The 15,658-nt window shown below is 31.3% G+C and overlaps 2 long non-coding RNA genes and 1 pseudogene across 3 annotated transcripts; 2 read left to right on the top strand and 1 right to left on the bottom strand.

The window, feature by feature from the left end:
- Positions 1-9,389: 9,389 nt before the first annotated feature.
- On the bottom strand, positions 9,390-13,676 carry LOC125590040. The gene is made up of 4 exons (XR_007326272.1): positions 13,429-13,676; positions 10,076-11,022; positions 9,867-9,988; positions 9,390-9,596 (listed from the first exon to the last, which is right to left on the bottom strand). It is a non-coding gene; the product is annotated as an uncharacterized LOC125590040 (long non-coding RNA).
- LOC125590039 lies at positions 9,679-11,618 on the top strand (annotated as a pseudogene).
- A 148-nt stretch (positions 13,677-13,824) lies between the features above and the next one.
- Positions 13,825-15,658, top strand: LOC125590041. Of its 2 annotated transcripts, XR_007326274.1 has the most exons (3): positions 13,828-14,306; positions 14,413-15,286; positions 15,356-15,658. It is a non-coding gene; the product is annotated as an uncharacterized LOC125590041 (long non-coding RNA). The 2 variants fall into 2 exon arrangements; XR_007326273.1 differs by having other exon boundaries at positions 13,825-14,306; positions 14,413-15,658.

Genomic DNA, 15,658 nt, shown 5'->3' on the forward strand with positions numbered 1-15,658 from the left:
ACTATAGGCCTATCAGTTGCTGCAATGTGGTTTACAAGGTTATCTCTAAGATAATTGCTAATAGGCTGAAACCGATCCTAAGAAATGTGTTAGCCCAACCAAGCAGCTTTCTTGAAGGGTTGAGCTTAGGTGAAAACGTTCTGCTAGCCTTGGAATTGATCAGAGACATAACAAAATGCTTGTTTAAAGAGTGGCATGCTGAAAGTGGATATTCGAAAGGCTTTTGATACCGTTTGTTGGGACTTCATCATTAAGCTCTCCAAGCTCAAGGTTTTTCCGCAGATGTTTACTACTTGGGTTAGAGATTATCTCCTCCCCGAGGTTTTCAGTCGCTATAAATGGAGAGCTGGCTGGGTTTTTCCAAGGAAAGAAAGGGTTAAGGCAAGGTGACTCTATCTCTCCTACCTGTTTATAATGGTTATGGAAGTCCTTTCTAGGTTATGGACAGAGCTGAGCTACATAACTCCTTTCGGCTGCATCCATTATGTTCCACTCCCCGTCTTACTCACTTGCTTTTTGGCGGATGATTTATTGGTTTTTTCTGATGGCTCTCTCGGACTTCTATCAATGGTATTAAATCAGTTATGGCTACCTTCAAATCTTGGTCTGGTTTGTATATGAATAATGCTAAGTCTGAGATCTTTTTGGAGGATATCCTGATATTCAAGCATCGGTCATGGCTGATTTATCGGGTTTCGGAGAGAGACCTTTCCAACGAGGTATTTGGGCTTCCGTTAGACCAAAAAAGATTACAGGCTACTCTCCAACCTTTTCTAGAGAGAATCACTTCTAAGCTTCATTCATGGACTGTTAAATGTTTCTCCTTTGCGGGGAAAGTGAAGCTCATATACTCTGTCATCTATGGTATGGGAACTTTTGGAGTTCGTATTCGTCCTCCCTAAGCGGTTCTATGCAAAGGTGGATTCCATGTGTGCATCGTTCCTTTGGAAGAATAGGGTTTCTTCCTCTGTTGGAGCCCGATTTTCTTGGGCTGATCTATGTAGGCCGAAAACGGAGGGTGGTCTTGGCCTCAGCGGCTTGAAGATTATGACTTGGTGTAGACTGAAGAGACTATGGAACGTCTTCTCTAACTCCGGATCTTTATGGGTTGCGTGGCTGTCCCATAACCGGTTTCGTGATCAAAATATTGGCTTGTGCGAGACTCTCAACGTTTTTCTCCTACAATACGTGGTAAATGTTGCAGCTCAAGAATCTCATACCCCAGTTTCTTAGATGTACTGTGGGTGATGGTCAATATGCATCCTTCCTGGTATGATTACTGGACAGAATTGGGTCCTTTAAGCATTATGTTTGGCTCATCAGGTACCCGTCAACTCCAGATTCCTATCTCTGCTTCTGTATCTGAGGCAGTGGTAAATGGTAACTGGTTCATTCCATCAGCCCGTTCAGAAGAAGCGGTCACGTTATAGGTTGTCTTGTCAACCACTAGTGTCTCTTCTCCTTCAAATGGTTCTGATACCTACCGCTGAGGGGGTCCATCCGGTGGTTTTACTTCTGAGTTTTCAACTCGTGTTACTTGGGACAGTTGCGAGTTACTTCTCCAACTGTTCTTGGTTTGAAGTGGTGTGGTTCAAGGAGGAAATTCCTCGTTTTCCTTTATTACATGGCTGTCTATGTTGGCTAGATTACCAACAGAGATCGATTATTGTCTTGGGGTTTACAAGTGCTGAATTCTTGTGTTCTTTGTGCTGATGGTCTTGAATCCCACAACATCTGTTCTTTGACTGTCCGTTCGCGGTTCAGATATGGAACAAGTTCTGTGGGCGTTTTATCTCATTAAACCTCCTGCTCATCTCCAAGCATCAGTCTTATGTCCTCACAGTTTCAAGATCCTTATTCCTCTCAGGTTAAAGTGATTTTCAAGCTGATTTTGCAGGTGATAATCTACGGTTTTGTGGCGGGAGCGTAATGCTCATATCTTTTAGAAATGGTCTCTTCCTCCTCCGGCCTTTTCAAGTTGGTTGATCGTTCTCTGCGTGTGACATGCTACTCTCTTTTCCCCGGGACCCCTCTCAGGCACATTCGTTGCTCGAGTTGTACTTTTGGTTTGTTGATCCTTTTAGTTAACTTCGTTGTATGATCTTTATTTCTCTCTTTTATTTCTGCTCCTTGTAATAGTTACTTTGCAACATTGTAAAAACTCAAAAAATGGTATGAATTTTAACATTTGCACCCAAAAAAAAATAACTTGCGTTATAAAGTTGCAGGAAAAAAAATAGGGAAGAAGACGAAACCGAAATACCAATTCTAACCCTTCATTTAAAGAAAAACGTAAAATATATAAAAGGGCTCTACCCTGACATCATCAACCCTGGCTGCAAGTTAAATGAGAACAAAACTGACCACTACACCACACTGTCTTTACTAAATTTTGGTATACTATATCATATATAACCAAACAAATCGCCGGTTAATCCGCGTGTAATCTCCGATTAATTGGTTAGGCGCTAGTCCTATCCGACCGCACGCGTTACGTCTAGCGTAGTTTCGAACATGGGTAGGAAATAAATAAACCCACGGTATGATTTTGTGTAGGCATAAATATTTGGCCTCTCTTTTTTTGTCTCCTCCGCAAAAAAAAAAAACTCGAATGAGAGAAAATTTAGTGACTAGGAAATGTTTAAAAAAAATTAAAATTTATTAATTGCCCAATAAAAAAGATCTGAAACAGTACCCAACTCAACTCTGGTGTACAGGAGAAACGTCGGGAAAAATCAACGAACGACAACCCAAACACTAATCTAGAGAAGCGGAGAAATCGGACAACCCAAAAGCTTTTGGCTCTCAAAACATCGCTTCAGCAACTTCCAAACTAGACTCAGACTATAGTTTTCATAATATTTTAGATATATAAAACTTATGATTATTTGCCTCCGTATATACCGATATAAATATACAGTGAATATGTAATTTGTAGATTTTAATCGGTTTGGTAGATATTTAGGGTGTGATTGGTAAAATGTTGGAGTAATAAAATTAAGAAATACAAAGTAATTGAGAGGAAAGGAATACAAAGTTAGTGGTATATGAAGTAAACAAAAGTACTCAATTTAATATAATTATATATTTATGCATTATTCCAGTTTCTCTTCTAAAAGAAGAGAGAAAATATTACCAACATTTAGGAAGAGATAAAATAGTAATTATTATTTCCAGCGAGAACCGGAGTAAAATTCTTTTCTTTTTTTTCACCTGACTGATAAAAAATAGAGGAAGTAGAGTAATTACAATTTTTTATCCCACAGTTTACTCTATAAGCCTATTCAGTCAGAACCTTAATTGTCAAAAGATATTTGTACCGGATTTAGGATAGCAAAGAAAAAACCATTTAATAATTGGGGAATACTCAGTAATACGTTAATTAGTTATATATGCAGTAGCTAGGGGATATCCAATCCGAACCAAAATATGAACGAAATAGCAAAATATCTGAACAGGTATTGAATTAGAATATACTCTCTCTGTTTCATTATAAGTGTCGTTTTAGGTTTCGGCACACCGAATTAAGAAAACAATTAATTTTGTACATTTCCTATAAAAAAACACTATTACATATATACCTAACCATATTTCAACCAATAGAAAAATAAATTTTTGCATTAAAATAGAAACGACACTTATTTTGTAACGAAAATTTTTTCTAAAAACGACACTTTATATGAAACGGAGGGAGTATTAGATTCCAAACCCGAACAGGTAATATCCGAATCCGAATGGATATCCGAAGATATATATAATACTTAACCATATATTTCTAGTTTACTTTTCAAATTTTATTCAGAATATTTATATTAATGCTACAAATAGCTCAAATCAATAATATACATATACTAGGTTTGTGTCCTCGCACATGCGGGTATAATAATACTTATTATTTTATGTCTTATTAATCTAAAAATTGGCATTACAAAAACTCTAATTGGTGAACATGTTGAAGGAAAAAAATATGGTGAATTCTTTGTTCCTCAAAATTTATACTAGTTATGTTGAAATTTTAAGTCAATTATTGAAAGGTAGATCCCACTTTTTTCTTCTAAATTTCTCACTGAGGAATGAATAATAAGAAAAAAATTTCCTATGTAATTTTGATAAGGAACAAATCGAACAAAAATCATATTTTTTTTATTTTTTCAGTTCCTCAAATAAAATTTTATTTTTTATTTTGTTCATTTTTTTCCATTCTTCTAGTGGTCACCAACTGAATCTATAATGTTTCATCACAGATTAAACTTAAACTTGTTTAAGTTAAATCAAAAAAAAAAAATTAAACTAAGTAACAAGTTAAGTTATTATTTATGATTTAAATAGTTAAATCAACATCAAATTATTTATATATGTCAAAAAACGTTCATCAACTATGTACTTATTATTGTGTTAAAAATTTTAAAACACTCATATATTAGAAAATATCTTTATATAGATATTTTTGTTTGACTAATCTTTATTTATAAACTGTTTTAATCTTAATTTTTTAACTTTATAATAAAAATATTTTTTTTTCAGATAACAACACAATATATATAAAAATTCTTTTAATTTTTAAATATATTTTCACAATTTTATTATATTAGTTTATAATAAATTATTTAATATAACATAATATATATAAAAATTCTTTTAATTTTTAAATATATTTCACAATTTTAATTATATTAGTTTAGAATAAATTATTTAATATAACATATAAATCTAATTATTAAAATAGTGTGTTTATTATATATAAAATTCATTACGGGTTTTGTGAAAATTAATAAATACTCCGTTAAAACCTAATAATAAATGATGACTTATCAAAAAGCTTAAAACCTAATAAATATGACAAATAAGAAAATAAAGAATTTTAATATAACATTAGATTTTAAATATTATTAAATCAAATTCTTTTATAATTATTTAGAAAATTCATTACGGATATTTTAAATTAATAAATTAGTGATTCAGCTAAAAATTATTAATAAATCAATGTTACTAAAACCTAATAAAAACATGACAAATAAGCAAAATTGACTAAAATCATGGAAAACATGACAAATAGCAAAATCAAAATAATTATATATATATTATATCTTTTATAGTTATATTATTTAAATTAATAAATTATGGACTCAACTAAAAACTATTAATAAATTAATGACTCAGCTTAACCTAATTAAAACATGACAAATAGCAAAATTACCTAAATCATAGAATTCATACAAATAAGCTAATCACTTCATAACTAATAGTATAGATTATGGACTAATTATTTGCCATTCACTTAAAATACATGCCAAGCTCTTGTTTTCTACATTAACAAATTTGCATCCACCAAAATTTTAAAATAACAATTAAGTTAGTTTCTTTCTATTTTTTAAATTATATTTTCATACCTATAAATAGATTAATCTATTAAAATTAGAAACTAGTTAGTTAAAAGTATATATGTTAATACAAAAAAATTAAACAATGAAGAATTTATTTTTTTCTTTTTCAAAATCTAAAATATCCGAACCCGACCGGAAATGTAAAAATACCTGAACGAGTTCCAGACCTCTATACCAAAATTTTGATAATCCGAAATAGCCATTCCGAACCTGAACGGGTATTCGAACCAACGAAAATTTTGTTACAATTCGAAAAAACGAAATTGTTAGTTTTTTCTCGTGTGGCGGCAGTGTAGCAGAGTAGTTGTTGCCACTTGAAAGATACTTAGAACATGATTAATGGGGGATTCCTAGGGTGTGTTCTTAACGGAATATAAGAAACTGTTTCTTAACTTTTAACGAAAAAAAACTAAGAACCGAACCGCTCCTAAATATTTAAAGTTAAGAGTCGGTTCTTAGTTTTTTTATCTAAAAGTTAAGAGACAGTTTCTTATATTTCGCTAAAAACGCTGTCCCAGTAACCCATTAATCACGCTCTTATTCTCTTGTCTTTTTTTTTTGGTCAAAATTCTCTTGACCTTTTCATTCACGCAATTTTAGGGATTTTTGGTCAACTATGCTAATTTCATTTCTCTTTTCTTTTGTTTCAAAAAAAAAGAAAACAAAGGAAAAGAAATTCAAAAATATTAAATCGAATTTCTTTTCTGTAATGTATTTTCTCTAGTCCCTGGCCACTTCGTTAATAGCTAACATCAAACAATCAAACAATCAATTATGACGACTGAAGACTTGCTTCATCATAATATAAAAAATTAATTGAAGGTTTGTTTTGTAACTTTATGCTATGTTTGATTTCTTTAACTGCGTATATAATTATGGAATATATATGAGTTTTCACATATTAGTTGATATTTATAAATGAGATTGACTACAAAAAAGTTCTTTTTTTCTTTATTAACAAAAACTAGGGTCTTTGCCCGGGCTACGCCCGGGTAAATTTCTTCTTATAATTATTAATTAATTTTAGCTTGGTTTTTTTCTTATAAAACCTATATATATATATATATATTATTTCAAAATTGACTACCAAAAATTAGTAATAATACGCAAATTAATTTATTATGTTGTCCAACGAATTTGAAATGAATAAACTCAGCGGTTGATTGGTAATAGTGGTAAATGTTTTAGACATCTACTTTTTCTAACAAATTTTTTTTTTAAAAAAAACAATCATATTTAGATTTTAAATTAAAGATACAATTATAGAGTTAAAAAAAAAACATAATATATTAGTTTTCAAAATCAACTTTTCTAAAGATTTTATTTAGTGCTTTCAAAATAAATATATAACAACAGTTAAACCGAAGCAAACAATTCACAGCTTATTTTCTAAAGTAAAAACAAAACCAAACTACATAACAACCAATCCGCTCACTCTAAAATACAATTTTTAAAGTACCACTTTTCATGTTTACGTTAACCAATTTTACCCTCATTTTAATGAAAGGTAAAAGACATTATAACAATTGATTAACTTTGACAAAAAAAAACATAAGGTTAACTAATTTAAACTTAAAACATTAACTCTAAACCCTAAATCATAAACTCTAAACCCCAAACCATAAACATCAACTCTAAACCCTAAACCCCGAAACATCAACAATAAACTCTAAACCTTAAACCCTAAACCCTAAACCCTAAACCCAAACCTTCAAACCTAAACCCGAAAATATCAACTCTAACCCTAAACATAAACCCTAAACCCTAATCTAAAACTTAAAACATCAACTCTAAACCCTAAACATGAAACATCACTCTAAACCCTAAACCCTAAACTCTAAACCTTCAAATCTAAACCCCTAAAACATCAACTCTAAACCCTAATGTAAACCCAAAACCCGATATTTTTCTGAAATTCGAACCCTAAACCCTAAACCCCTAAACCCCTAAACCTTCAAATTTAAACCCTAAAACATCAACTCTAAACCTAAACATAACCCTAAAACCTAAACCTTAAACCTTCAAATGTAAACCCTAAAACATCACTCTAGGGTTTTAAGGTTAGGGTTAATTTTTTAGGTTTAGGGTTTAGAGTATACTTTTTAGGGTATAGTATTGATAGTTTAGGGTTTAGTATTGATGGTTTAGGGTTTAGAGTTGAAGTTTAGGGTTTAGAGTTGATGTTTCGGGTATAGGGTTTAGAGTTGATATTTTTAGGGTTAGGGTTTAATATTTCAAAAAAAAAAGGGTTTTGGATTGATGGTTTAGGGCTTAGCATTCATATTTTTTAAAAAAGATTTAGAATTGATCGTTTAGGATTTAGAGTTGAGTTTTGAATAATTAAACCCTTCATACAAATATTTATATTGGGATATTTTGATAATGGTTAATTTATAAAAAAAATATTTTTGTTGAATTTAAGTGATTGAAAATTAATTTAAAGTTCTCAGAAACTTATTTGTTTTTAATCTAAATATTTATTTATCTGATTATGATTTTTTCTCGATGCCACGCACCAGATTTTTATTATATATTATAAAGACATATTTGATTGTTATTTGAAATTTGAAATTTTTTTGAGCGGATCTCCAACGGATTGGGCTACGACTCCTGCTTGATGGAGAGGAGAGGAAGATAGATACGACGTAGAAAAGAGGCGGTGGTGCTAGACGATTTTTTTTTTCCCTGCGTCCGCTTGTGATGGAGGCTAGATTTTTTTTTTAAATACACCCGAAACAAAATAAAAGGATTTATAGGAATTGGCTTAAATAAGAGAACAATGTTAGATCATGTATTGTTTATGTTTTATAGTATAAAGCCCATACGTAAACACAATCGTAAACTTTAAGCACAAAAAAAATGATCTGATGGTCATAAAGCCAAACGTAAACTTTAAACCCAAAAAAAAAATTGATTAGGCGAATATTTTTGATGACGTGGCGTTCTCTGGATACAGAATAGGTTGCTTTTAGTATTGTGATCTTATTTTAAATTTTATAAACCAGTGTAAGATTGAACAAGTTTTAGCAGTATAGACTTATTTTTGTAGAAGAATTATGGAAACATTACTTACTATGATTACATTTTTAACCAAATTTGTGACGTTTATAAAGTATGAAATAATATTTTTTTATTAACATAGGATACGCTAGACCAATGGAAATGTCTAAAGTAATTTTCAAGTAGAAATGTAATTTACGGATGGATTTTTTTTTTTTGCAGGCATTCAAATGAGATTCAAAACATGACTTCATATTTACGTAGTTACACGGATTTGGTATTGTGAATGAAGTAATGTTTTTATTATACCATTTTCTTGTTTTTTTTTTTAATTTTTAACACTTATTGGATTAGTAGTAGTAGTGCATCACTTGATAAAGTAAACTAAAGCTTGAAGTATTAGAAATCTTGCTTTCGAGCTCTAATACTTGAAGAGTGTTCACCCCTTAAACCAGTTAACAATTGATAATAAGTCAATTTTAATTTTGTTGTCTATAAAAATATTAAAATGCTAATTTCTCTAATGATACATCGAGGCAGTGTCGAGACTTTTCTTCGAAAGACTTTGAACAAATGGTCGTCTCAATTACTTAGTGTATTCGGAGAAAAAAGAAAGAAGATTAGTGCACATGATCAAACGTTGCGTGGCTCGGAAAAGGACAGAAGAACATGCGTTATATTACCAATAAAGTCGGTCCACTTCACTTAGTGTTTATTTGGCTCACGTCAGACTCCTTTTCTCATTTTGTACTTTATTTATTTCATTTGTTTTATTGCTTTTGGAAAAATAGTCGAAACTTGAAACACAACCACTACTCACGTTTTGCCTGAAGAATCATTTACACTAATCACTAATGCAAATTTGTTTGTCTCTGATCTTCTTGTATTCTAATGTCTAACGATGTCATTTTCTATGCATAGCAGGTTAAGTTTCCAACAGCAAAACAAAAGTAGTTAGTTGTTAATCTCATCATTAGTTTTCAATCAAATCTTTCGTGTGAGGGATTTGTTATCAAGCTCAACTATATGAAATGAAAATATTAAAGATCTTACATTAAATTCCCTCAGCTAGAAATATTGAGAAAGTGATTTTAGAAAAGAAAAATCAAAGAGAAAAGTCTCTTTATTGACAATTAATTATCTACATTCATCTCCTATTTCCCTAAACTCAAGCCTTCAATCTCGGCGCTAGGCCCCAAGCATTCGGCGACCCTATAGACACAATAAACTCTATTGATTTTCCTTATTAATAAGAACAACCAGAGTCTCAAACACATAGACTGGTCTCTTTTTCATGTTCGTTTCCTGTTTTTTGCTCCTTGATCATCTTTTTTTTGATAACTTTGATTCTTTAATTTTTTTTTCTTTATCAAGAATGGAGGGGAGGAAACTGAATTTGTATTCTCCATTACCATCAATAAGGCGAATTTCAAGTAAAACAAAGCATTCAAGTGAATCAGATAACAAGACAACAGTTATTACCAGACCAGAGCGTCGATCATGCCTAAGAATAGAACAAGAAACGCCGGTTTCTGTATTACCAGACCAGAGCTTCGATCATCTCTCCGAACCAGCTTCAGTTCCTTTTATGTGGGAACAAACCCCTGGAAAACCAAAGATAACATGACTACACTGATTCAAGAATCAGGTTTACTAGAAACTGATGATGAAGAAGAAGAAGATTTGTATACAGGTTCTTCTGATGGAACCTTCTCCGTTAACTGCAGCACAAGTGGAGTGAGTGAGATCGAAAAGAACGTTGAGAAAGCTGACGATGCGTCGTCTAGAGAAAGTCTCGATCAAATGATGGCAAGATTCTTACCAGCTGCTAAAGCAATGGCTTTCACACATCAAAAACGCTCTTCAGAGCAAAAGCAAAACCTACAAAACAGAGAAGCACTTGCAATTCGCCAAAGAAGTCAAGTAGTCGCAGAACATGAGCATTTCGCTATTGTTCAGAGTCTTTATGATGATTTAAACATTGATGATGATGATGATGAGTATGATGTTGATCACCGAATCTACCCTGAAGTTACTATCAAGAAGGCTTGTGGGTTCTTGCCAAGGCTTTGTGCCAAAAACTCATTCAAGATTTCAAACCCGGTTCCTTTGGTTTCAGGATCAAACCGGGGTTTGTATCATTCTTGTGAACAAACCGGTTTACCAAACTGGTCAACCAGGCGTCTTTCCGGTTTTATATCTCCGTACCGAACCTCTTGTTCGGCTCCGGAGAAACCAGAGAGCTTCAAAAGGTTAAACAGAGGAATCAGCAAGTCTCAAGAACTGTATACACCAAGAACAAGAAGAGAGAGTCTTCCTAATCACTCACATTCTGGAGAAGTCCGAATGTTTAGAAACTCCATCTCAACTCCGTCGAGGATCCAAGGGACGACCATTCACGACACGAGGTTTCTTGCGGAGGAAGTAATTAGAAGAAGAAGAAGAAGCAGCAACAGGTCAGGGAACCTTTTGAAAACATGGCCGGAATGTACGGCGGCGATTTCTACGCCACCCTTACCAGAAACTCCGACTCGGCCTTGGCTCCGACGAACACTCCTCCCGCCGGTAAGCCCTAGACCTTACGGCGTCGTGTTAGGTCAAGTTGGTGCTAAGAAACTGAGTCAAGAAATTCTTGAATCTACAAAATGGGAAACGATGGTTAAAACATCTTATGTTCACAACGACCACGTTCGTTATTCTCAGGTATTGAATACTATTTGAACATTCTCCATAGAAAAATAAAATTTATATAGATATGTGTATTAGTGAACATCTAATTTATATATATTCGTTTTGTGAAATTCAATGCAGGAGCTGACTGTTCATCCCTCTCGCCAGAAAATTACATAAAAACAGAGAAATTACTTCTTCGTTTTTACTTTACAATTAAATTAATAAATAGCTTAAATTTCTGCCTCTTATTTTTCATGATGCAGGCAACACGAATTTACCTGAGATTGATTTTTTTTTTTTGTTATATATTTGTGTGTGTGTGTGTGTGTGTGTTTTATGATTGTTGGCTTTGTTTTTCTGACCACGTGTTTTGTAATTGAAGACCTAAATGTTCTTGATGTTTGATAAAACATAGATAAACCGGTTATAACTAATACGGCTAGGCCGGGACAGTTACACAACATAACAAGGCTGGTTCATAATATTGAAGTATGTAATATGTATCATCTACAATAAAATTTTCGGTTAGTTTCAAAAAAAAAAAAATCGGTTTATGATCAATTTAACAGCGTTTTTTATCAGTTGATTAAAAATAATAAAAAGAATGACGATATTAAAGTTAAATTTAGAGTTCAATTTCTGTAATATCATATACAGTAGAACCTCTATAAATTAATAATGTTGGGACTTTGAAATTTTATTAATTTATAGAGATATTAACTTACAAAAATTTCCTTATTTAGATTTCTTATTTTAAGATATATTTATCCTAAGATGAGAAAAATATTTGATTTTAGAGTATAGACATTAATTGTTATTTTTTTTGAAATTTGATATTTATATTAATTTTATTATATTATTTGGTGAATATAATATATATTGTATTGCATAGAACTTAAATGTGGTTTTAGATAGAATAATACAAAATCTCATCAAAATATATTAAGTGTTAAAAAAATATAAAGATAATTCCATTGTGAATATAAAACAAACCATATAATAATAGGTTCTTACTTATATAAAATATGTATACATATAAATTATTAATTTATAATTTTAATGGGACCATATATTTACATATAATTTTTTTAAAAATTATTATCTTACTATTTTATCGATTTGTATCAAATTTTGAACCGACCCAAGTTGGAACCGGCGGAATTTATTAATTTATAAAAATTATTAATTTATCGAGTATTAATTTATAGATGTTCTAACGTTTTATTTTAATTGTCATTTTAGATTTGAATACACAAATTAAAAAAATATATTTAATTTTGTGTATTTCTAAAATAAAAGATCATTGAAACGAAAATTTTGAAATATAAAGTTTGCATTGGGATTATAAAACAACAATTATTTTGAAACGAAAATTTTACTGTACAACTATGGTTAAACTGAAACGAAGAAAGTATTTATATATATATATATATATATATATTATATTATTTAATTAAGAGTATATTCAAATATTTGGAAACCCAACCAATAATATCTAATTTGGATACTATTTGTTGGGTTTTCAAGAATTTTAGTATGCTTATATATACATACATAAATATATAATTGAAGAATTCCATAGTAAGATATTTACCATTGTTGTTGCTTTTAGAGCAATCTCGACAGTGGACTCCTCAAAAAAAAAAAAAAAAATATATATATATATATATATTGGAAAATCGGTGAGAATTCACCATTAGAAGTGCTCTAATTAGACACCATTACATCAAACATAATAATATCGAACGGTGATAAATATTTATTATTTTATTAAAAGCCCTACATTACTAGGTCTATTAGCAAAGTAGAACATGATTATTTGGAGGTTCTTGGGGTGAAGTTCTTAACGGAATATAAGAATCTGTTTTTTAATTTTTAACTAAAAAAATTAAGAACCGGTTCTTAGTTTTTTTAGTTAAAAATTAAGAAACATGTTTTTATATTTCGCTAATAATTTCACCATAATAACCTCCAATAATGTCTCAGGTCCTACTTTTTTTGTACTGTCGAAATCCAACTTCTTCTTAATTATAATTACTTTAAATATTTACACAGTATAAGGATCTGTGATTTAATTTGAAGAATTAAACATCTATAATTATGAAAATGTGAAAACTATAAGAAAATTACTAGGGATTAGAGCATAATTAGTGATGGTTTCCGAAGAAAAATTTCTCAGAAAAATAATTACAATATTAAAAAGTAAGAAAGAGAAAGACTAAAAATTGAGGTACGTTTCTTTATGGCGAATCGATGATGAAATGGGATGAAATGGTTTCTATGGCCGTCTATATTTTACTGGTGTTTTTGTTTTCTAACTATTAAATTTAAATCAGATAGATAAATTAAACTAAAATAGTAATATACATACTTATGAATCCGTGTCGGAGAGATTGAACCGTTGATGATACTCTTAGGGGTTGAAGAAATTAGAAATTTATATTCCAAAAAAGTTCTTCAGAAAAAAGAAATTTCTGGAGAGAGAGGGGGAAGAAAAAGAAGAGGCAGGAGAGGCAGAGCCGTGCTTACCCATCTGAAAAAAAGGCAATGGCCTCAGGCCTCTTATATAAACATCAAATCTTAGGCCCCGTTTTTACAAAAAAAAATTGATTAGCTTATGTTTTAGAGGTTTTACTTAGAAATATTTGTATTTATTTTATATAAGTAATTTCCCTACATATTTTTTTGAGAAATTGCACTCTACACATACACATTATAGCTTATTTAGCAATATGCACATTTAGAATTGACATTGTTTTCATCGAATTTTATCGGACCATTATATCCCTATGAGTAAGCTATAATTTGCCTTATTACAATAATGAAATTTATGTTTACGTGTAAAAATCCTGCAAAAAGATTTTGAAAAGAATAATAATAATAAAGCCAATTATCCCAAAGAGTAAAGTAGATTTCTTGCAACTGAAAGTACTTTTCTTGAGCTTCTCTCTTTGGTTTCTTCTCAGTCTAATCGAAAACATCATTCTTCGATATTCATTTACTGAAGTTTTGAGTGAAGAAAAACCCTAGAAATAAGTACAATTTTTCTTTAATAGGTTGAAAATCTATGGCTGTTGAGTCCTCGCCGCCTTCTGCGACAGACTTCGCTTTCTCCACGGTTTCGCTTTCATCCGACTGACTAGGAAGTCGTAAGCTATAACTTGAAGATAAACGTTCTGGGTAAACCCGTACACTTCGATGCAATTGGGGAGGTTGATATCTACAAGCATGAGCCTTGGGACTTAGAAGGTTTGTTGGGTTTCTTTGTCTCTTTTTTTTTGTTTACGTATATGTATGATTTGGTTTCTCTGGTAGACCTGTGAGTTTGTTTCTTCTGATTTTGGATTCTTTGCAGTTTGGTCTCTTAACTCAATTATGGGAAAAGAGCTTAGCTTTATGGACTGAATTCCTTTTCTGGAGAAGTTTCGTTAAAGATTTACCCTTTTGCTATGTTTAGACTATAAAACTTTGACGTAAATTGACTTATTAATTGTATAAATCTAGTAATTTTTGGCAGATTCCTTAAGAGTTTCTTGCTATGTTTGCTTGTGTTTCAGGGAATGAAGCTTTGTTGCTTTGTGGTTAGCCATTACTCTGAGGTTCATTCCAATTCTAGTCTATTGATTGCTTTTTCAATTATATTGATCTAAGAACTGTTTTCTTTGTTGTTACTTCGTGTTAGTGTTAATAACAATTTGACTTGAATAGCAGATAATTGTTACAAACATTAAATCAGTTTTTCGGATAGTTTGTCAACATTACACGGCAATTAGAATGTTAACCATCTCCAGCATTACTTGACCATATTGCCGTTGTAGCTGGGGTATCAAAATTATTGTCTAGATAATATTATATTTACCATTTAGCAATACAGAAAAGAATTACTTTTCAGGAACAAATTCCATCAATATAGCCCTGCTTAATTGTTAATTGCATATTTTGTCTGAAAATAAGAACATGTTTTTCGTTTCGCAAAATGTTGTTGAAGCTTTTGATGAAATGGATAGTCTCGTTAGAATGCATCCTTGTCTCTTTCAATCTCCATTAGCTACAAACATTCTTTAAAACACTTTTAAAAGGCTCACCTATGATCTCTGCACAAAGAATGTGGTTTCTTTGTATTAAGTTCTTGAAAACGATAGGTGTAGCTTATGCTTCAGCTGTTTAGTTATCTCGAGAGTGGGTGTTGTGATTTGCTCGGAGATCATGGTCTCAACCATTTTCTTCTGGTATGTTGAATCTTTTAAGCTAGCTCATCAAGAGATTGCAATGTGTGAATTATCGTTTTTTTGTGTTAGATACCATCACCACATAGAGACGAAGATGATCAAGAAAGGAATGTGTATTTTTATAACACGGAGTGTGTCTTTAAAGGCATACATTATTAGCTCAAAAGTAGTAACTGAGGAAGAGCTTTAAATCACTCTTCGAGCTGCAAAGGAAGGAATATATTCGCTCCAACGGAATTTAGATGCATCAAGCGATTTGTATTTATGTGTTAAAATTTTGATTAATTTTCTAAAAAGTTGTTTAGCGCGATAAACAAATAGTTGAAAGTCACTTACAGATTTATTCTAGACAATAAAAGTTTTAGCCAGATA

Source organism: Brassica napus, chromosome C7, assembly GCF_020379485.1.
Source record: "Brassica napus cultivar Da-Ae chromosome C7, Da-Ae, whole genome shotgun sequence".
NCBI lineage: Eukaryota > Viridiplantae > Streptophyta > Magnoliopsida > Brassicales > Brassicaceae > Brassica > Brassica napus.